The 23,586-nt window shown below is 49.7% G+C and overlaps 1 long non-coding RNA gene across 1 annotated transcript; it reads right to left on the bottom strand.

Annotated features, from left to right (window-relative positions):
- Positions 1–7,311: 7,311 nt before the first annotated feature.
- Positions 7,312–20,366, bottom strand: LOC109446811 (uncharacterized). The gene is made up of 4 exons (XR_012491927.2): positions 19,548–20,366; positions 10,795–10,910; positions 9,633–9,742; positions 7,312–8,378 (listed from the first exon to the last, which is right to left on the bottom strand). It is a non-coding gene; the product is annotated as an uncharacterized LOC109446811 (long non-coding RNA).
- Positions 20,367–23,586: the final 3,220 nt, after the last annotated feature.

The raw sequence follows: 23,586 nt of genomic DNA, 5'->3' as shown, positions 1-23,586 counted from the left end.
TATGGCCAAGGGATCCAGACCCTGGAGAGGCGTCACCAGGGCTTCTGCCTCAGAGAGTAATGGGGTCCCCATGACCAAGGCCCTCGTGAGCCCTGGGCCTTGTTTTTTCATCTTTTCAGGCCCATCTCTTTCCGCCCCCCTTCATGAATGCGGTCCCACCCAAAGTGGTTGTTTCCCCTTGCACCTCCATGCTTTTGTTCCCTCTGTTCTCCTCTCGGAATTCTTTTGCCGCTCCACCACCCTTCCATCCTACCTTCCTGCAAGACCATTCCCTGTGCAGTCCATCACTTCAGTACATCACTCGTCTATTGCGGTCCTACTGTATGCATGGGCTGCAGGGATTGAGACTATGGAACCTCTGGGAGAGGCCGAGTGGGGTTTACCCAGATAGCCACACTACAAGGCAGAAGGACGAAGACCCTGTGACCAGGCAAGTGGGGGACAGTGAAGAGAGAGGGAAATTCTGCCTGGGCTCTAGGCAGACCTTATGGAAGAGGTGAGACAGGATCCTGGCCCCAAAGGGTGAACAGGACTTTCACAGACAGAAGGGAAGAAGGATGATCCGTCTGGAGGGGACAGCATGACAAGGACAAAGACACAAGAGAACAGAAAGGCGTGCAGGCGGAATGATTACCTGAGCTGCAGCAGGAGAAGGTGATAGGAGGTGAAGGTAGGGAGGTAGGAACCATGCTCCAGGGCCTTGCAGGGCCGTTTGGGGAGTCTGGGATGAATTACCTCTGCTATAGAGGACATTAAAGGGACCTTGGCATTGGTGACTGGAGTTTGGGAGGGATGGGAGGTGCAGGCTGTCCCAATAGTCCTACTGAAAGGCAATAGGACGGTTGTCATGAACGCTGAAGGCTCTGAGAGCTTGCCCTTGCACTCTAACAAGTTAGCCTGCCCGAGTTTCATGGCTGCTGGCAGAAGACATGAGATTCCTCTGGACCGGAGACAAAGGACTTTATTATTCGTGGCACAGCAGGCAGCATGCGCTTCACAGTCAAATCAGTTTCCCTTAACCCCCAAGTCCCATGGGAGGAATGTGGGGCTGGGCCCAGGTGATACTGCACAAGCTGAGGAACTCCAAGCTTAGGAAACCCCAATGTTTTATAATGGGCTGCAAGCAAAACTGCCCAACCTTTGCCCCAGATGTCGTTGTACTTATTATCATTATTATCAAATAAACCTGTCCTCCACAGGAGAGACACTGCCTCCATCCTCCAAAGTTGGTCGCTATGCAAACATCCTCAAAAAGAGAGTCCCTTCTTTTAGAAGCGCAAATACGATCGCATCCTTCTCAAGCTTACAGAGTTTTGCCCCCGTCTCTAACAGGCCCTTTAAAGGCCCGCCTCATCTCAGCCTCATTTCACACTCCTCTCTCCATGGCCTTCCCTGCAGCCCACCTCCTGCACTGACCTTCTCTCAGCTCTCCTACTCGCCCACTCCTTCCTGACTCAGCCTTCAGCCCATTTGCCCTCTCCGCCGCCGGAAAGCCTCTGCACCGCCCTCCTCCTCCTCCCTGGCTCCCTGCACACTCACCCAGAGTTCCCCTCGGACCCTAATGCTTTGTGCCTCTCCTGACCACGGAGAAGAACTCAGTCAGCCTCCCAGGTACACATTTCCTCTCCTTTGTAGCCCTTATCATGATTGTAACTAAGTACATAATGGTGTGACTGGCTGCTGAATAATGGTCACCTTGGCGTATGGGTAAGTTCCACAGGGCAGGGACCATGCCCATTTTCAATACAGAATGGACGCTCCATAAAGATTTGCTGAAAGAATAGATGACGTGTGGTTAGAACTATGGGTATAAAGCCAAGGAAAGAGGGCTGGAGACATACAGACTTGGGGTCATAAATATTAATATAAAGGGGGTGGTGAAGCAGACGGAAAGATGGCCCTCCGGGGAGGCACCCAGAAGATGGTCAAGAGGACAGAAGCTCGGGGGGGAGGGGGCAGTGATTACTTCTAAGGTGTCGGAGGAGCAAGAAGGGTCAGGAAAGGAGACAGACAGGAAGAGTCAAGAGGTGAGAGGACAATGTATATCACAGAAGAAACTGAAAAGTTCAAGAAGGAACTGGCAATCCTCAGTGTCCAAATCTGCAGCCACCTTAAAGGGGATGAAGCCTGGAAGCTGTTCTTGATGACAGCGCGCATGGAGAAGTGGGCATGCAGCCATAGTGAAGGCCCTGAGACGGAAACGGGAAGAGAGGCTCCCACCACAAAGGCTTCTTGAACCTTGCAGCTCTCAGTGACCGTCTCTCCTCTGAACAGCCAGAAAACTGATTCTTCCTTTTACCAAGCCTGTAGAAATATATTTAAATTGTGCAACATGATATTACGCGGTAAGTATGATTAGTCTCCCCATCACGCCAATGGGGGAACTAAGGCTTAGCTTCGTTGCCTTCTGCCTTCTCCCCAAGTCTGCCTTCCTGATAAGAAAGGCCCTGAAGAAATGCTCCTAGTTTTTCTCTTTCTCCAAAATGAACCTCAGGACCACTACCCCCAGATGCGTTGAGGAGTGAGATGTACAAGGACATGTTGGCTGTGGCTTTTCTCAGGACACAGGGAAACAACCCAAGTTGCCGTTCACCTAGTTGTGTTTGTGTTTCTGAGTATCTTAAACGCACAGATGCTAAGATATGGCTTTTCCTTTGTTCTCCATGGCACAATTATTAGTTTTTCCAGTGTGGATGTCTTTAAAAATCGCCCCCAAATTCTTTGACCATGTTCTCTTCAAGAAGGGAAGGCTATATCCCCTCCCTTTGAATCTGTGACTGCTTGAACAAGAGAAGTGATGCATGTCTATTTCTGAACGCAGGCCATCAGAAAATGGTAGTTTTCAATCTCTCTCTTGGGGTGCTTGCTCTTAGAACCTAACTACAATTCTGTGAGGAAGCCCAAGCTGCCCATGGAGAGGCCCACATGGAGAGGAACTGAGGCCCCCAGCCCCGAGCCCTGGCTGAGCGCCTGACCTACCGCCAGCCCCACTTTGCCAGCCTTGAGAGTGAGTCCTCTTGGAAGCAGATTCCAAGCCCAGTCAAATCTCCCCAGCTGACGCTGCATGGAGCAGAGACAAATTGCTTAGCTGAGTCCTTCCCAAATGCATGACCCACAGAGAGAGAGAGAAAAATAATCGTTGTTTTAAGCCGCTAAGCTGTAGGGTGATTTGCTACACAGCAATAAATAACCGGAACAGCCCTGAAATTACTGAATAATGATGGAAGTAGCAGGAGGGTTGTGACCCCATACTTCTCTCACACCTTCGAGAATGCCCTCACCCCTGACGTAGGAGCTGTAAACGGGCCTCTTCCCACAGCCATCATAGGGTCCCCATCCTCCCAGACGAATTGTGTTAGTTCATCAAAGAGGGTGGGCAAACTCATCCAATTAGGGTGCAGAATCTAAACACAGCTGACAGCAGAAATGTCTAATCGCTATGTTGTTTTGTACACCTGAAACTAATAATAAAAAAGAAAGCAATTGCATTTATCCTATAAAAAAATAAATAAGTAAAAGTCAGCTGCCAAGAAAGTACCCACCCGCCTCTGTTACTGGATAAGTGTATCTTTAGAAAACATGCTCCGCTGATTGCGGTTCTTTGCCAGAGATGGTTATCCTGTTGTGGCCTCTGAGGAGAAAGCCAGTCCCCGAGGGCCTGTGGAATTTTACCTGAAGGAAGAGGCTGATGCTGGTGTAAGTCCCTGAGGGAGATGGAAACTGGAAGGGAAAACATGAGCTCCAAGTTTCTCCAGGGCTGGCCCATATCCATGGCACTTTCCTTACCTCTCTTTCCTAGCCCCTGACTGCCATCCCTAATAAATTGGGATTTGCTTTTCCATTGATACTCCACTTGGCTACAATCCACTGGAATCAGCAGAAGACATGGAGCATATGTGCGGTGTTGACTTAGGAAATGAGTGAGAAACGGAGGTCTCAGCCCTGAGAAACAGGTGAGGGAGCAGTGCCGTGCAGTAGTTAAAAACTTGGGCCCCTGCAGTCACGGTGCCAGGATTCCTAGTCTCACCCCATTAGCAGTAGCTTGGGACCTCTCAGGGCCTCAGTGTCCTTGCCTGTAAAATGGGGTTAACAATACAAATGGGGTTAACTCATAGAGTGTTGAGCATTATATGAGATTTTTTTCCAAATATAACAGATTTTATATTTTTTATAGTTTCCACGTATAACAATATGAAAAGATTTTTGCATTTATAACAGCCAATCTGGGACATAGTGAGGCCCTAATACATGTAAACTCTTGCTGCTATGATGATGATGGTGATGGTACCATAGTGAGGAGCTGGGCCAGGAGCTTGGGGGGTGGGGAGGTGCTTCAGGCTAGAACTCTTTGTCCTGGGGTCTTGGGTAGTATGAACAGAACTTTGAACCCAAGGGGGAAGCTCTGCCTTGCAAAGCACACTGGCTAGAAAGTCACCTGTCCAGACTTGAGCCATATGTGAAGAAGGGAGCCGTGAGAACCTGAACGAATGGGGAAGGCACTTCCCAGGGCAGAGTCAGGACACGGTGGGCAGCTGCCCCTTCAACCCAGCTCTGGTTGAAGGTGCCAGCCTTGGGGGATGGCAGCCCTTCCTACAGCTCTGAGCTTCCCGGTCCTGCCTACAGGCAGCAGTTGGGTTTTGAAATCCAAGTAAATCATATTTAGGGAAAACTAGTCTGTGTCATGTACTGCACTGAGCTCAGTCAGCTTATAGCCGAGTTCAGAGTCAGGGTTTCTAAATCAGACGAGGACAATTTGGAAGGTGTTACAGAGCTAAATAACATTCCTCTGTATAGGCCAGAGCCTAACAAAAGCCCCAAAGCAGTCCCAGGGGTGAGGAGACAACGATGGCCTTCATGCAGATATAAGAGAAGGCAAATGAAAACGGGACTTTGTTAGCACCTGGAGTTGGTGTTCAGTGCGATTTCTGCTCTGCGTATTATGTTGCTTAGAACAAGGAATAGGATTCTCTCTGTCTCTCTACCTCACTCTCTCTTTCTCAATATATATTTAAAGATTCAAGGAAGAATCTTTGTAGAAATAGCACAGTTGAGTTCATTACCTGTTACATTTCTGTTTTTTCTCAAAATCCATCATGCTCGGCTTCATCAGAGTTTACATGAAAAATTACTGGAGTTTTAGTTTATTTTAAGCTATGAAAATGAAGCAACAATGTGAAATGGCTGCCGAAACAGCTAACTTAAGTTGGAGCTGCATTTATGGAATTATAATTTTCAGGTGAAGGGATGGCTTCACAAGTCCATTTAGCTTCCTCCCTGGAGCTAGAGGAGCACTGTAAAGAAATAGAGAGCAAGCGGGGACAAGCTCCTGAAGGAATTCGCAGTGTCGCCAACCTCACAGGCCTGGATCCAATTGGGTCATTTAGGGGACCAGCAGGAGATAAAGCCAGAAGGTGCGTTGGATTCTCTAAAGTGGAAGCCTGACATGTCGGGATGGAAAGCCTCTACTTATGTTGGAAGGTAATAGGGAGGCATTGAAAGTTTTAGAGCACGATTATGACCTCCTATGTAGGCTTCCATGGGAGGTAACAATCCAGAACCCTTCAGAAGCATCTCTGTTTCCTGAGAGGAGACCCCAATTTCTATTCACCTCACAGCAGCTTCAAGAGAGTCCTGACCTTAACTCCCTCACCAGTAAAATAGATGTGTCACTTTAGGGTCTGACAGAACCTAGTGGTGAACAAGGTTGGGGGAGGTAGGGGAGACTGGAGGAGGAATTTGAGGAGAGAAGAAGCAAGGGGTCAGAGACCCTGGACGACCAGAGAGAGGTCTCCAAATTCTTTATGGCACTGGCCACCTCACCTTCCTCGTTGTGACTCAAGTGATCTCTGAACTACTTGGTTCTTCACCTCCCCCGGCAACAGGAGGCTGGCAACTGAGGTAACAGACAAGAGGAGAGGACTGCTCTTCACAGGAACAAGAAGCGCCACACAAATGCAGAACAGACCCCGTCTTCTGCTCTTTGGCTCTCAGTGGTCTAGAAAGCTGCCCCGGAGAATTTGACTCCATAGAGTCTTTATTGGGGGGGGTGGGGGGGGCGTGCCCCAACTAAATACACCTCTGCATGCACACCCAGAATACAAATCAAAATGAGTGATTCCAAAGGACCCTTCACTTCACAAAAGGACTGACCTCATTCTTTTTTTCTGAGACAGTGTGATGTACAGAGTCAGATAAACTCAGGTTCTGATCCAGCACTACCTTGCCAGGTGACCTTCCACGAAGCCCTTCATACCTCTGCCCTTCAGACTCTTTATCTGGGAAATGGAAAGTGTAATCTGTTCTCTAACCACCTGGGGTTATCGTAAGGATTAAATAAGATAAGACCCTGTGTAAACTCGAAGCTGTATTACCACTGTTGCTGTGACCAGTAGCTCATAAAATGTGCCAAGCAGCTCACACTTATTAACTCATTGAATTAGGAAATAGCCACCTATCCTGGGGTTTTTTTCAATGTAATGTGCACTCTCCTTTTAAAGACTGAAAACTTCATTTGAGAAATAATTCACAACTAAAAATACTTAAGAGAATATAATTCGGTAACATGATTGGATGCAAAATTAACATACAAAATATCATAACCTTCAGATATACAATAACCCGTGAGAAGATATAAGAAATGCTTCAGTTACAATAGCACAAACAAAAAAAGAAAAGTACTTAGGAATAAACATTAAAAGATGTATAGAAAGTCTACATAAAGAAAGCATCTGAATGCTACTGAGAGATCCCAAAAGAGGTCTGAACATAAGAAAAGACATGTTCTTAGATTGGAATAGAAAACATAGTAAACATGTCAAATCTCTCTAAATTAATCTATAGTTTTAAAATGACTCAATGAAAATAGCAAACAGGTGTTAGTTTTTTTTTCTTTCTTTCTTTCTTTTTAACCAGACAAGCTGATTCTAAGGATCTATGGAAAAAGAAACAAGAATAGTCAGGGAAATTAGGAGGGAAAATAATGGGCGCGGTGTGGGGAATTAGCCCACCAGGAGTAAAGCATATTATAAAGCTATAATTTTAAATCAATATGGGCCTAGTTATGAGAAATGCATCAGGCAGAACACAAAGTCCAGAAATGAACCCAGATCCAGTCATTTAGGAAATGTTGCTGATTATATTTCAAGTGAATGGAGGGGGAGACAGACTTTAAATAAATGGTATTGGTTTGGCCATTCGAAAGGAAGTAAATTTAAATACTTTCCTTATACCAATATTGTGTATATATCAATATTGTGTATATATCAAGATTAATACATGTACAAAAATAAGCCACGGGAATGCATCAAAAGCAGTATTTAGAGGGATATTTATAGCCTTAAGTCGATGCATTAGAAAAGAAGAAAGATTGAAAATCAATGAACCAGGCAACCATCTCAAGAACTTTGGAAAATAGACCCAAAATAAACAGAAGGAAGGATATGATAAAGACAATGTAGGAACTAATGAAATAGGAAACAAACATACAATAGAGAAGATCATTAAAGTCAGAAGTTTGTCCTTTGATAAGTCTAATTTTTTTAAATGAAACCATAAAAGTACTTTAAAAATGTGGGAAAAATCACTATAATTTGGGATGGAGAAGACCTAAGCATGATATAATCACAGGCACTCCCTTTAACCTTCTGTTTTGTTCTCCAAATCACTTCTCACCATCTTGCACTCAATTCACTTTCCCGTTTATCTGCTTGTTGTCTGCTCCCCAACTAGACTAACGCTATATGCTCAACACCTAGAAAGTCCTGCCACATGGTAGGTGTTTAGATAGAGATATCTGTTCAGTGACTGCTTAAAGAGTGGGGGAGGTATTTCTTTAATATACAAAGAGTTCCTAAAAATCAGTAAGAAAAAGAGAGAAGGATATGAATAGAAAGTTCATAGAAAATAAAATACAAGTAGTTCTTACACACATAAAAAGATACTCAATTTCATCCATAATGCAGAAATGCAAATTGAAAACTGAGATACAATTTTTTACCTATTGGGTTGGCAAATACACTAAAAAAAAAAGATCAATAATACTCATGCTATTAATGGGAGAAGAGTTAAATTGTACAGTCTCTGTGGAAGATAATTAAACCATATTTATCAAAATTACAAAGGCACATACCCACGGCCCATTGACCATAGTTATCAAAAGCACAGACTCATTTTGCACATGTGTTTGTTTAAAGACATTCTTCAAAGATATTCCTCATAGCAGTGTTTGTAATTTTTAAAAATGGAAACAATTTAGATGTCTATCAACAAGAAACTCTTTAAATAATTTATGGTACCTCCATGCACTGAAATTCTTTGCAGCCATCGAAATGAACAAGTATGCTCTCTTTTTCTTGGTTTGGAAACATCTCCAAAATGCACTGTTAAATGAAAAAAACATGCAGAATGGTGTGGAGAGGGTGTGACCATTTGTGTATTGCAGAGGCATAAAATATTTCTGGAACGATACATAAGAAACTGATACTAGTGCTTGCCTCTAGAGCAAGGAACTACGGGGTTGGGGGCAGGTATGGAAAAAAAGATTTACTTTTCATCATATACCTTTTGAATTTTATACCTGTACCGTGTATATTCAATATATCTATATCTGCTTCTATCTGCACATGAGATCTCTAGAAAGGGAGTGGCTGAAACTCCACAGTGACTTTTCTGCAGAGTGGACTGGGGCTGGAGGACCTGGAAAGGGAAACTTGGTATTGGACTTACTTTAGTTTTAATCTTTCATTTCTTTGGCGATGTGCAATTCTTACCCATCCATTAAAATAGCAAAACGTATTTCTCCTTGCTCCTCTGGACTGCCCCTCTCCACCTCTCTCTCCTGGGTCCCCACCTCCCCTCCCAACCCTCCATTCAGACACACTCTGCTTGGACGGTGGAATCAGACAGATACAGATTCTCATTCTGACTCAGAGCTCCTCTCCTCATTTGTAACAGGGGGATAACAGCAGTAACTGTATTACTGGGTGTGGTGAGGCTTAAATGAGATAACATATATCCAGTGAGTGCTCAATGAATGACAGCTCCTGTTAGCATTAGCTTGCTTTTCTGGAACATGGCTATAACACCCATGGAGGGCTGGGTGGCTGAACCCTTCCAAGTCTTGTGCTGGAATGTATTCTTCCTCCCTTTAGCAGCTACCTCCCAACTTCAAAGGAAGAAAGAAGTGGCAACTGCTCTGAGTAATCAGAGTATCTTCTACTATCTACTGAGAGCCGCAAGAACATTCCTCTTGTTGGTACTCAGGGGAGAGGTGAAGGAGGGTGTCCCCAATTGCCCACAAGCCCAGCCTTCTGGGACCCCAAATTCCCAGAGTGAAGGAAGCCTGTTCAATGTAAAGAGAAGGGGGGGGGGGTCTGCTCTTGTAGGAGCAATAGCACCTGGGTATGGCGTGGGGAGGGGAATGTGCCAGGTCATAAGAGGAAGGGAGGGGGCTGTGTGCCGCGACTGCAGGATACGGGAGGGAGAATCAGATGTGAAACCTGCCTTGCCCCAGGGCCAGCATGGAGCTTTCCATACCAGAGTCAAATATAGACCCATTTCCATAAAAGCACCAGCCTGCTACTATAAATACCTCAGCCAGTTTTCCAGGGTTCTCATGTGACTTTGATGCCTACCTTCTTGTCTGCGGGGATCCGTCACCATGGTGACCAGACCACATGACCAGCCACTCTTCATTCACCGCAAGTTGCAGCATCCTGGGTTGGGGGTGGGGTGGTGAAGGGGGCTGGAGGGAGGGACGAGGGAGGAGAGGGAGAATGAGGATGAACAATGAATAAAGATAAATTGCCCAGTCTTGGGAGGAGACTGCAGCATTCTAGCTTCCCTGCAAGGATGCTCTGACAGAATTATTGATTCCCCAAGCTGCCTCTCGGGGGAGGGACATGTTTAGTTGGGAAGATTGAGACATCCCTGATTCTGAGTCAGAGAAGCAAAAGTTCAGAGCTGGAAGGCACCTCCCCTGCACCTCTAAGCCGCTACCTTTGTCAGGCGAAAAAAATCAGGTGCAGAAAAGTGACTTGTCCAATGTCACATGGCAAGTCATTTGCAACACTAGGGACAGAACGATGGCATGTGACATCAGCAGCCTCCTCTGCACATATTTCAGCCTCAGCGCTGGGCGGTGGCTGCAAGGGCCACAGAGATGAGTGACTGGTGAGTGGGACTCAGGTACCTTTGCTCCCAGGTTATCCCACCTGCTTGGAGTCCTAGGGCCTCCAAGAAGGTGAAAACAGCTCATTTAGTCTGTGCCAGGACTGGCCTTGGCCCCTGACCCCTGGCTGATAAATGAGGAGAGAGGGGCTAAGAAATCATGACAAGTCCTGCAGCGTCGAGCAAAGGCAGATGTAATCCTTGGAAATCTTTTTTGCTCAAAATGTCCCAGATCTGCCCCCATCCGGCTGAATCCTTCCAACATCACCCAGTCCTTCGTCCTTTCTTGCTTGGTGCTGAGGATGTGATGAAAAGGCAGGAAAAGACCTGTCCTGCCTTCACAGAGCTGCCCTGCTTAGGTATATATGGATAAGCAAATAGAAGAGAATCTAGTTAAAGGTCTGCTCCAGAGATGTTTCAGTCTAAGGTGGGCTGCAGAAGTCAGGGAAGGCTTCCAGGAGGAGGTGCAGAGGAGGGCCCAAGCTGGTGCGTGGAAGGGAAGGAATATTCTCGGGGATATCAGGTTGTGGCACAGGACCAGGTATGTGGGCAGGAGGGGATAGTGGTCTGACTGAAGTGGGCTGAAGGGGCAACGCTGGCCAAGTCTTAGGATAGGACGCTGCCTACCAGAGAGCTGATTCACATGGTTCAGTCACATGGGTTCAAGCAGCCAGTGGTGAAGGGTCCCAGAGGAGACGGATTCAGAGAAGACAAAGAAACTCTTGCCTTGAAATATTATATTCCTGAAAGAGACAGAGAACAAACACAGACATCAGCAGTGGGCTGTGTCACCACCCAGCCTTGGGACAGATATCCTGTAAGCTCCACGGAGGTTGAAACCCACCGTACTGGAGGCTGGTAGCAGCTGGAGTGGCCCAGGGCTCCATTTTCCTTATCCATCACCTACAGTCTCCATGGAGCTGTGGACACAGCGCCCCACCTGCCCCTGCCCCACCAACTGCGGACTGGCCATAATAGCCATCCTCAACCTCAAAGGTGAGACCAGTTAGTCTGACGAGGGAGGCCTGTGCAGGCCCGTGAGCAGGCCGCACTTCCTCTGGGTTTCACCACCAGCGGAGCACCCACGCTGTGTGTTTACCAAGACCACCAGCTACTGGAGTCCAGAGACAGGGCCCAATCTGTTTCCATAAGCCCCTCCCCCGGCTCATAGCAGGGGCATTAGGTGGAAGCACAAATTCACTCATCGCTAGTCAGTGTTAGGTGTGTGGTGCAGACAGAGCACAGCTTTGGAGACAGACCCGATTCTGTCCCTCCCTCATGTGACCTTGGGGAGCTTATTGAGACCTCAGTTGCTTATCTGTAAAAGGGGACAATGTTACCTACAGTTGTGAAAATTAGAGGTAAGGATTACCAAGTGTCTGGCACACAGAAAGTGATGTTAAATGGCAGTGGTCTCTGGGGGTAGATGAATGTGTACATTTCCTTGCGGGTCCCCAGCCTCCGTGTCATTCGCTCCAGAATTTCCTGAGTCGTCCCACCTGGGACCTTCCTGTGCCCCATCCCGCCTGCCTAGAAGCTTCTCCCACTGGGCTCCGCTCCTCAGAAGCCTTTCTGTCCTTCAAAGCCCCATTTCAATGCCACTCCCTCCTGCCCACGAGATGCCCTGGGGCAACTCTGCCAGTACTTATTTTTGGCCATGGTGCTGTCCTTCACACAGCACAGCCTGCCATTAATGGCAATGACGACAAGAACAATCATTGTGCACCATTTACTGCACTAAGCACCTAACATACATGAGACAGAGAGGGTGAGTGACTTGTCTGTGGTCACACAGCTAAAAGGTGGCATGGGTGGGAGAAACACCAGGCCCCATGGCTTCTGCATCCTCACTGTCAATTATACTCTCACTTGACCATCTTCACTCTCTCCAACAATATTATAAGCCAGTGTGGTGTGGCAGAAAAACCACAGATCCGTGAGTCAGCTAGCAATGGGTTGGAAGCTCACCTTTGCCACCGACAAGTTGGGTGACTAAGTCCTCTGCAAATCTGTTTCCTCACCTACAGCTCTGAGCAGTTCAGTGAGAAGAGGGCCGATCTTATCACAACCGACATTACCACTCAGACATCCTGTCTTCCCCAGGAGGCGGGATTATAAGAAAAGCCTTTGCTAGGACTTGACTCCCGACCTGCACCAGCCCCCTTCTAAGGGCTCCTGTGCATCTTTTCATTGTCTTCCCGACATCAACGCTACGAAGTAGACACTTCTTAGTATCCTCATTGTCCAAAACGAAAGATTACAGAACTTAAGGAACTTGCCCAGGGTGACATAACCAAGCAACAGCATTGGGATTTGACCCAGATCCATCCAACCATGATTCATGTGGCCTCTCTACAAGGCAGGTGATGAACGATTCCTCACCCATGTCTGCTATAAGATCGTTCAAGCAGGAATCACCAATTCCGTTTTACAGACGGAGAAGCAAAAGCCTGAGGGTATTAAGTGACTTGCCCAAGGTCACAATCCAGCTGGTGGCAGAGTCAGTTCTAGAACTCAGGGCTGGTAAACCTAGTGCTCCACTTCCCGCCTCGCTCCCTGCAGCCTGTGGCTGAGATTCTTGAGAGGGAGACAGCGGGACTCTGGGAACATGGCCAGGAAGCTGGCCTCTGGCCTCATCCTGGGCCCAGGAAGCCTCCAACCATGGAGGAATTTGCTTTGAATACAAAGGATGACTGACTCCTGGCAAGGAGACTCGTTCTTTCTGCTCCAGACAAATGGGAAGGTGCTGCAGATTCCATGATAAATCTTTTTGCTAAAGATGATGCATCATTCTGGGCTGGTTATGTGCACAGTCTTTGGACAGGATACAAGTCAATTAGTGGGACCAAGTTCCCAGCAATGAACAGAGATATTTTCATCGAGTGGTTGTAACAGAGCCAAAAAGCCTCCCGGGGATCCAGCTGGGAACTGGGTCCACTTGAAGTTTGATGTGGGGGTGACTGTCCAGTGGTGAGAACTGCCTGGGAGCCTAGCAGGGAAGGTGTCCCCCACTCCTCTCATGATGGCCTTCACTCTGGGTTTGTCCCTGGGGCCATCACAAGCTGTGGGCCAGCCAGGATTATTCTGCTTATTTTAGAATCCCCAGCCTAATGTGTCCTCACTCTTAGCTGCCTCGATTTGGGGAAAGGAATGGCTATTCCAGGCCAAACCCCAAGAATAGAGCTGGAAACAGGGCCTTGCTTCCCCAGCCCTGAGGCTCAGAAACACTTTCCTTTTACCCTGAGGAGCTCCTTATATGAGCCCCAAACACTTCCAGGTCATCACTCTGCCCCCCCAAAGCCTCTCAGCCATCACAGCTTGCGGAGGCTGGCCCCTGGGAACTGCTCTGCGCTAGCAGACCGGCCTTCCCGCATCCCCCAAACCCTAAATGAAGTACATGCTCGTCCTCCGAGGTCAGGAATTTTAAACCTAAAACGTTTGCTGCTCCAAGAGGGTCTTCTGGCCTGAGTGCGGCATTCAGTGTTTCAGAACCAAGGTTTAAGGTACTAGCAAGAACGCTGGCCTGGGAGACACAGGCTTCACTTACTGCTGTGTGGCTTTGGGTAGGTCTTTAACCTCTCTGGGCCCCAATTTCCTCATGTAAAAATGTGGCCAATGATTCTTCTTAGCTCCAAAATGCTAAGATCCATCCTATGGGTTTTTAAGAAGGCAGTTGGAGGTGGCTGGAGCATAAGATGAGGGGCTGGAGGTGATAAGAAATAGGGAGGGAAGAGATTAAACAGAGAGCGCAGGAGTCTGAATCACAGAAGTTGAATGTCATGTTAAAAAGCTTAGGTTTTCTTTTAAAGCTAATGGAGAACCAGGGGAAATTTTTAAGCATGGAGTGGAGTTGCCAGATTTAGCAAATAAAAAAGACCAGACATGTAGCTAAATTTGAACTGGGCACCCTGTATTTTATCTGGCAACCCTACATGGGAGTAATAGAGAAAGCCCTTTGGCCACTGAGTGGAGAATGTATTGGAGGGGACAAAACAGGAAGCAAAAGACCGTTTAGGAGGTTATTTTTATATTCCAGGCAATAGTTACAAAAGTTAATATTTGTTGAACACTTGTTTTTTGCCAGGCACTGTGCTAAGCATTTTGTGTATATAAATTCATGTAATTCTCATACATAACAAGGAGTGATATCTAGTATCATTCCCATTTTACAGGTGAGGCGACTGCAGCACAGAGAGGTTAAATAACTTGTTGAGGTCACACAGCTAGTTAGTGGCAGAACTGGGATTGGAGTCCCAAGATCACATGTCTAAGCACTGCAACATACCCCTGGGGGCAATGAGAGCCTGACCCGGCCAGGCAGTGGGAACTGAATGACAGAAGCTGTTTAGAAGCCCTTGGGCTGGGTGTTGGGATACTGTAACTAGTAAAGAAGTGAGAAGGGAGGCTCAGGAATCACATTGTATTCAATTCACATGTTCAGATCACTTGATACTTTTCAAAGCAGGAAGACAGGCTCAGAAGAAAAAGAACCCTGGCGGACTGACTACGGGCTACCCACTGCCTCAGACGGTAGGGGAGGGCGCAAGGCTCATAACACCAGCATGGGCCAGGGAGCTGTGTCCTACACAACTAGACTGAGAAACAACAGCTTGAACTGGAGAGGGGGAGGTGCGGAGAGGTGGAAGAAAGAGGGAAAGAAAAAAAAGAAAGAAAAAGAACCAACACTTCAGCTTCTACCAAACACCAAGCAGGTGTACAGTGACTCTGGAGGCATTTAGGAGGCACGACCAGCAGCATGGTAGTTGCTGGATGTGTCATGCAGGGAGACCCTGCTCGCTGCGCCATGTGTCACGTGGCGTGGCCTGCAGGGTCTCTGCTCCCGCTCCCCACATAAGAACGCAGGACACGGTGAGGCCAAAAAGGAACACCCACGGAGCCATAGATAGGGGAGTCATACCACTATATTCTCGCTGGCGACTGGGTTGGAGACACAGGAAGCAGGAGCCACACCATTCGCAATCCTCACTACACCGCTTGCAGGCTCAGCCACCATCTCCTTGCTAGCCCCCATTTTCCTGCTAGCGTAGCCACAGCAGTTATATTAGTGGCCAATGGCTCACGGGTTACAGCTGATGGTCAACTAGCCACAGCTGATGGCCATCCAATCACAGTTGATGGCCATTTACTACCTGAGCCAGCAGCTTTCTATGTGAGGCCGAGAGCCTGGAAACTGCACTCCTGGCTCTGTCCCCACAATGTGGGATAAGGGCGAGAGACGGGTAAAGGCGGACGAAGGGTTCTGGTTTGGGAAGGCGGAGGGCGGTGTTAACCAGAGAGCCTTTGGGATAACGAGCAGCATGGGTGTCTGGGCCCCAAGTGTGGGGGGTCGGAGAGAGAAGATACATTCTCTCCATGGTCAACTTATCAGGTACAAGACAGAGAGGAAACAGAGGCCCAGCTCTAGAGGTGAAGTGACTGCTGGAGTCACACAGATGGTAGGTGTTAGGGCAGAAGCTGGAACTGAAGACTCTTGACTGTATCTGGGGTGAGTGGCACAGACAACCCCCTTGTCTAAGTTCAAAGATGGGCTCAAGATGGAGATACCCCCAAACACAAGCCCTGGTCAGTATTTTGGGGCCACTGTGTGATGAAGTTTTAGGTGCTCCTACAGTCAGCTCTGAGCAGATCTTGCCCCTTCCACTCTGAAAACAAAAGCTGAGGGCAGAGCTGGGCTGAATTTTAAGTACTGTGAGCCAAGAACAGTCTCTCTGCAACAATTTTTCTCCATCTGTGAACAATATCCACAGCAGAGTCATTTTGAGGATTAAAGGAGGTAAGTAAATGGGAAAGCAAGGCACAAATGTTAATTTATGGTTGGGCTATTGTTTCGTTCTTCTGCCTCTGCCACTATTCCCTCATACCTTCCATCCTCCCCCATCTTCTTCTCTCCCGCTCTGTCCTCACATTTCCTTATCTTCCTTCCATCTTTTTCGATGGTGGGACAGGGCCCCGTCTATGGAGCGTCTGCAAAGGAGCAGCCTAGAGACAGCTTGCTGCCTCCCAGCTCAGCTAGCCTAGCCCCCCTCCCACCCTCATACTCACGGGCCACAGAGGACAGCCCACCACCTCAGGACCAGCTGGCCGCCCCTTCCTGCTTCTACATCCAGGGGCCTCCTAAGGAGCCCCGCCCACTGTTGCCCCGGGAGCTGCCAGAGGTGGCAGTAGGGACAAGGAGAGTCTCCGGGGTTGGGGAGGCTCTGGCTCCGATGGCCTGGAAATGTACAAAGCCTGTCCCTAGGGACCCAGCGAGAGACTGACGTCAAACCGAGGCTGAAAATATAATCCGGAAAGTCATGCGGCACTGAGACAAATGAGCCACTCTCCCAGCTCGGAACATGGAGTGTGAGGAAGAGACATAAACTCCAGCTCTTTAGAGTCTCCAGACAGCAGGGTTAGCCACTGCAAGGCGCTAGAATGCCTGCTGAGCCGTCTCGGGATCCCCAACACCCCGTTAAGGGCACCTGCAACACCCTCTCTCCCCCCATACACACTCCTAAGAGCAACCAGTGCCCTGAGAACAGAGGCACCAAGGGAGCAGAGGGGGTGGCCCAGCACCCCTCCCCCTCACCAGCGTGGAGGGACAAGACCTCTCAAACCACACCCCGAGGGCCCGGCGAGTTGGGACCAATGACCCCTTGTGGGGACCAAGGTCCCAGCCGGCACTAAGTTCTGCAGCCCTTGCCTTACAGTTATGGGGAGTAGGCTCTTCTCAGCTTGGTTTCCAGGGTCTTGGCGTCTCGAGCAAAGAATTGAAAGAGAAATCGAAATACAGTGGTGAAAGAGTAGTTTATTAGAAGAGATAGTACACTCCAAAGAAATAGGACCGAACCCGAGCAACAGAGAATGGCTCAAGGGCCATTATTAGAAGAGAAAGTACACTCCAAAGGGTTTGGAGCTTTGGAGCGGGCCTGAGCAAAGGCAAGGCTCAAGAGAGGCTCAAAGGGCTTGGACAGGCGAGGACTTGGAGTTTTTATCCTTTTTTCTCTAGAATGGGCTGTTCCTTTCCTGGCTTGGGACCACTTGATTGACAAGAGGCAATTACCTCATCTTTTTAAACTTTGCATGTTCCTTCCCAGAATTCAGTCTGTTGCAATAATATTAATGAACTTCCGGGCATATGTATATTATAATGATGGTATAATGAGGCCCAGGTGAAATGAAGGTCGTTGTGACCTTTACTGCCCAGGTGCAAATGACTGGTCTAATCTAGTTGGGTATTTTGTACCCATTTGTAATTATCTATAGAGACAGATAATTACAATGAAAAGGGGAAGTTTTGGGTGGAGAGGGGAGGTCTTTTGGGCGGCATTCTGTGGATTATGCAGGAATGCAGAGACCTGATGCCTGTCTCTGTCTGCCTTGTTTTCCCCTTGAGAGATGTGATCCCCATAAAATCTCTATGGGAAGTTGAGGGACAGGAGGTCTTTTCTTCTGTATCTGCTTCCTGTTGGACAGGGGCGTAGAGCTGTCCCTACCTACTGGGGGGATTCATGGAACTCTCTGCCTATCTGATCTCAGATGAGAGGAAGGAGTCTCGAGATCTGCCTAGAAGACAGTGTTGGCTTCTTTGGTTGCTACTGGCAACCTTGCTGTGGCATCCTCCACATCCCCAAGGCCCCCGAATGAGGAAAAAGAGATTTTAATTAATCCATGCAAGGAGTCATTCGGGTGTTGTTAATTGTCCATGAGTTAGGCCCGGAACGGGTGGGTAGGAGAGAACACTAGACTTCAATGATTACAATCAACAAGTATGAATCACAAGTGTTAGGGTCATTATCTAAAGCAGGCGTAGGAGATTTCTATGATTCAGGTTAAAAACAATCTAGTATTTACGATTAAGAAACTAACGGAGTTAAAACACTAAAGAAAGAAGACTGAGAATTTCTGTAGTGAGAAGGCCTTTCATTTGGCCTGTATCATTACCATCTCATTTTCTCTCCTCTCCCCACATGCTTATTGGTGTCCCCTTTACTACAGGAGAAACTGAAGTCCAGAGCTGTTTGGTGGCCTGGAGCCTACTCCACAGGCAGTCCCTCTCAGGGAGGGCCCTGGAAACCTCTGGAGCATATGGTGCTCAGAGACCAGACTGCCTGCCACTCTCAGACATCCAAGTGGCCCCCTCACACTGGTGTGAAAGGAGCAGAGGCGCCCCAGGCTGAGGGCCAGCCTGGGAATGGGGCTTTCTGAGATAACCAGCGTTGTCAAAGGCAGAGGTCCCTGCCCCCATCCCTGCCCTTACCACCCCACGCCCCCAACCCCCAACCCCCACCCTCACCTCTTGGATCTCCATAAGCTCCCAGGACGTAAAACAGTCCCAGGGAAGGTGATAAGGGTTCCCCCCCATCCCCGCAAGGTGAACAAGGTTAAATTTTCACCACTCGGTGGCAATAGAGACAAACGAGAATTGAAGCTGCTTTAGAAAATAGAGAAACTTGGATTCACCTCAGCCCTGAGTTGGAGATTGAGATTCTTACCTTCTACACACTTTCGTATCACTGTATCTCATTCCCTCTTCTGGTGTGCCCCTCCAGGTGCTCTTTTTTTTTTTTCTCTAAAGATTTTATTGGGGAAGGGGAACAGGACTTTATTGGGGAACAGTGTGTACTTCCAGGACTTTTTTCCAAGTCAAGTTGTTGACCTTTCAGTCTTAGTTGTGGAGGGTGCAGCTCAGCTCCAGGTCCAGTTGCCGTTGCTAGTTGCAGGGGGCACAGCCCACCATCCCTTGCACAGCCCACCATCCCTTGCGGGAGTCAAACCGGCAACCTTGTGGTTGAGAGGACGCACTCCAACCATCTGAGCCATCCGGGAGCTCAGCAGCAGCTCAGCTCAAGGTGCCGTGTTCAATCTTAGTTGCAGGGGGCGGAGCCCACCATCCCTCGCAGGACTCGAGAAATTGAACCGGCAACCTTGTGGTTGAGAGCCCACTGGCCCATGTGGGAATCGAACCGGCAGCCTTCGGAGTTAGGAGCACGGAGCTCCAACCTCCTGAGCCACCAGGCCGGCCCCCCAGATGCTCTTTCTAACCCCCAGCTCCGAAGCTGTCCACCCTCCGAATCCCCCCACCTCACTCCCCACCCCCAGCACCAAATTGCTCTCTCCCCTGAGCTTCTCCACAGAGGGGTCTCCTTACATGGCACGTTAGGGTGTCATGGACACGTCTGCCTCCTGCAGGGCTCCTCCCAGGCAGAGAGGAGCCTTGCTCGTCTCCACAACCATCAGGGTTCAGCTTAGCCCAGCCAGATGGGGGGTTTGACTCACGTTCACGGAACACAACCAAACAAGCTTCCCTGGGGACTGCCACCAGGCTTCTGGCTGGTCCCGAGAGTTCTCCACTCTTCCTGCAGGCCCAGAGCACCTACCTCTGCTGCAGCTTCTGGTGGCTGCGAGCCTGGGTATTGCTCAGGACGACCAGGTCTGGCCAGGAAAGCTGACTCCAACTGGAAGCTTTCTGAAGGTCCAGCATGAGCCCTTACCCAGCGTGTGCTCCAGAGAGGGCCCCTGGACTCAGAGCTCCGTGAAGGTGGGGGGAGGATCTGACTGCTCACTGTTAGGTCCCCAGCACAGCCCAGCACTGGTGCCTGGCACAGGGGAGAGGCACCTGACACACAGGCACTAAATAGTTACAAAGGCAGCTAGGAGACAGGAAGTGCAGCTGGGGGCTGGGTCAGACAGGACTTGGTCTGCCATTTATGGGCTGCGTGATCAGTCACTTGAGTTCTCTGAGTGTCTAAGAGGGGGTCACCATGCCTGTCTCGCCCACTGTTTAAATGTGATGGGACCTGTGTTTACTGCTGAGCCAGAAAATGGCAGGAGTTCCAGAAACACTGGGAAGTGCAGACAGAGGCAGAGCTCACCCTCCCACGCATCCCTGACTTGGGTGCCTCTTCAGGGGCTCCCACGGGGCCCCTCCCACTGAATGCACCTCCCCACTAGTTCACACCATGCCTCCGCCTGCACTGTGTTCCAGCAGGCGCCCGCTCTGTCAGACAGTAGATTACATGGGTTTAGCACAAGGAATTGGCTTACGTGAGTGTGGGGGCGCCGGCTAAGCAGGGCCGAGGGCCGTGGGGCAGGCAGGAAGGAAGGAAAAGTCATGGGCAAGCTGAAAACCACAGGCAGGAGCTGAAGCTGCTGGTCACAGGCCTGAGTCCCTGCAAGGAAAGCCTAAACCATTTCTTCACAAGCTTCCAATTGATTGAGTCAGGCCCACCCAGCGTCATCTTCATACCTTCCAGTCATTTGCTTGGGAACTTGAATCACGTGTGCAAAATCCCTTTTACCGCAGCACCTAGATTAGCGTTTGATTGGGTAATGGGGAGATGGGGGGGGTGTATGCTACAAAACGGCTGCTGCCTCCCTTCTCAGGAGAAACTATCACTTGCAGCCCCACCCCCCACTCCCCATGCCCCATCCAGAGTTCCCTCCCCCTTTTTGTTTCCTGTTGAAAAAAGTGGATCGATGTTCCACAGAATTTCTCCCAGGCCAACCACCTTCTAGCTTGTCGGAAAGTTAAAGTCTTTATTTCCAAGACTCTCAGCTAAGGGTTCATCACCCTGCTTCTCCCAAGCAGATGCACCCACATGTGACTTGTCAGTGGCACTGAGCCAGGTGAGAGTTGGCTCTTTAGGGTGGTGCTGGAGGCATTGGAGTACCTGTGGGGGGTCCTGGGCTCTCATCCCTGGAACCCCAGGAGCCAAGCCACAGGCGGTGGCAGTTTGAGTGTTGCTCTAACTCTGCAGCCAAGGGATCCTCGTCAACCACCCCCTCCCTGCAGTAGATCCCTTGGGGAGCGTATCCTGTTGACTGCAATAGAGACCAGTGGACAAAGTGGGGGAATAAGAATAAGTCTTCATCCTACCTAGCACTTTTGAGTTTACAAAACACTTTTACATACTCGTGTTTATTGAGTGGTAGTTAAGAGCTTAACTGCCCCACAAGAAGGGCATTCTTCTCCCCATTGAACAGATGAGCCCACTAAGAGTCAGAGAGACCAAGGGACTAACCCACAGTCTCACAGTTAGGGAGTGTCTCCAGGCTCGATCCCAAGTCTTCAGGTTCCAGCTCGAACACTGTTCTTTCTCACCGTCTTGCCTTCCTGTCCAAAAGGGCTGCCATATTCACAGCACAGACGAGGGAAGAGCTGGGCTAAGATGGCCCCAGGAAACGAGGCAGCACAGAGAGATGTAGAGTCTGGAGAAAAGATTCCTCACTTCACTTAAGGCGAAAATGCATTCTCCTCAGATGTCTTTGCCCGTGATGCCAGTTACGGGGCTGCTCCCACAAAGTCGTGGAGTCCGAGCGCCCGATGCTGCTGTCCCTGCAGCCAGGCTGTGCTGGAGGGAGGGGGCAGCAGTGGTGTAGGAAAGACAGCCATCCAGCGAGAACCCTCTCTGTGGCCTCAACACTGTCACAGGACACATAGGGACAAAACCCCTCCAGAGTCTGTGTTCTAATGTGTGTGTGTGTGTGTGTGTGTGTGTGTGTGTGTGTGTAGAAGGGGGGTTGCACTTGGAGTTGGTCAGGGAAATAAAGTACAAGGGGGCGGGTAGAGCGTGAGAGAACCAAGGCTTTCTTTCCTCAACATGCCATCATTCAAGTTTAAGCAGCATCGGTGTCCTGAGGTTGTCTGCACGAGATGAGCGACCTGTGGGCGGCTCCGAGGGCCTTCCCTGCCCTCCCTGATGGACAGCAGCTTTGATCCTGGGGTCTCTGGCTTATAAATAATGTCCCAGGCACGGGTGCCCTGGGACTTCTCCAAGGGCGGCTGGCTGACAAGGCCAATGCAGTCGGGCCTCGGCAGGCAGACCTGGCCCCACTGCAGTGCTGTGATGGGTTTATGGCCAGTGGGCAGACAGTAGTTACCTCAGATTTATCACCCTTCCACAAGGGCAGAGGGAGCCGCTAAAGGCTGCCAGGGAGCCCTTAAATCACTGTGATGGGAAATGCTGTTGGAGGGAGCGGAGGGCAGGTAGGTAGGAGCCATCCTGGGGGCTGGGGCTTCCTGCTGACTCCTCATGTTACAGTCTTTTCCAGAGGGGGATTTACAGCCCTGGAACCCAGTGGAGCCAAGTAGCCCCCTGGGGAGGAGCCAGGAGGGACTGCAGGAGCTGAGCCAAGAGAATGAGGGTTCCTGGGGCCAGCCCAGCTGGTGAGAGGAAGTACAGAGCCATGAGAGGAAGTCCGGGGACCCAGCACCCAACGTGCTGGCCTCTGTGGCTATGAGGTGCTTTGTCTTCAGCCAACACTGCAGATGTGCCTGCGAGGACGGTCCCACCTCCCTGGCAGGATGTCATCTGTGAGCAAGGCTGATTGCGGCAACCTTGTGTGGGCAGATGTCTGTGCCTTTTCTCTGGGGGGGTGTCTGTTTTAAGGTTTATATCAGCAGAAGGGTACATGCGTGCAACGAAGCCATTTCCCCTTATACCCAAGCTCTGGGCTGGGTAGATGCATTTATAGGTCAGCATTGCACATGTAGGCAGGTGGGTTCTGGGTCCCTGCCCTCACCTGCCCACTGTGTGAGCCTGGGTAAACACAAGAGAAGGAAGACACAAGGAGGACGAGGAGAGGTGGTGGTGGTTAATAGAAGGGCGACTACTTACGAAAAAATGGGAAGGAAGAGAAGGTGAGCAGGGGTGGGTGGAAGGAGACATAAGGAATAGTGAGAGAAACAGCTAAACGCAAGCACTCAGATGTCCACAAAACGCAGCCGACTCGGGGTTGAAGAGGTTCAGGAAGAAAAGCAGAAAGGATGGGAGAAGAGGAAGGTGACTGAAGAAGGGAAGAGTGGGACAAGGCAGCCAGCAGAAAGCACCATCTGCTCCAGAGGGCACTGGGCCCGGGCTTTGCCGCTAGTCTTGCCTCAGCCACCTCCATGAGCGACAGCTGGCTTGGCGCAGGACACTAGCCCAGGGCAGCCTGCCCTCTGGCCGCTCCCGGCCATGTGCTGGCAGCCACCCAAGCCCAGCACAGAGCACAGGGTGTATAACCCAGGCTGGGGCAGGTGATCCCGAAGGCCAGCATGCCACCTTGGAGTGTTCACACAGAGAAGGAGTCTCTGTCCTTAGACGTGGGCTGACTGCAGGTTCAGGCAAGCCTTGCAAAGCCAACCACCACCCAGGACACAAATGTGCGCACCATGTGTCCCTCTCCATGTCCCTATGTGTCCTATGAACACCCCTGTCCTGACGACATGAGGCATCACTTGAACGTAGCAAAGTCGGCCAGGCCACCTCTCCCGGCAGTGCTCACAGTTCCTGGGTTTGGCTCTGCGGTCTTCCTTTCTGTCCTCCAATTCGCTGCATGGGATCTTCTGGCCGAGCCACCTGGGTCAGGTGGGTCAGCTGGGTTCCTGCAGCCTGAACCCTCAAAGGCAAGGTCTGGATCCACACACTGCCAGTG

This window comes from Rhinolophus sinicus, chromosome 7 (genome assembly GCF_057876585.1).
Source record: "Rhinolophus sinicus isolate RSI-liver-muscle chromosome 7, RSI-T2T, whole genome shotgun sequence".
NCBI classification, from domain to species: domain Eukaryota; kingdom Metazoa; phylum Chordata; class Mammalia; order Chiroptera; family Rhinolophidae; genus Rhinolophus; species Rhinolophus sinicus.
Note: the sequence above shows the minus strand (reverse complement) of the source record. Positions and strands in the feature narration are given on the sequence as shown.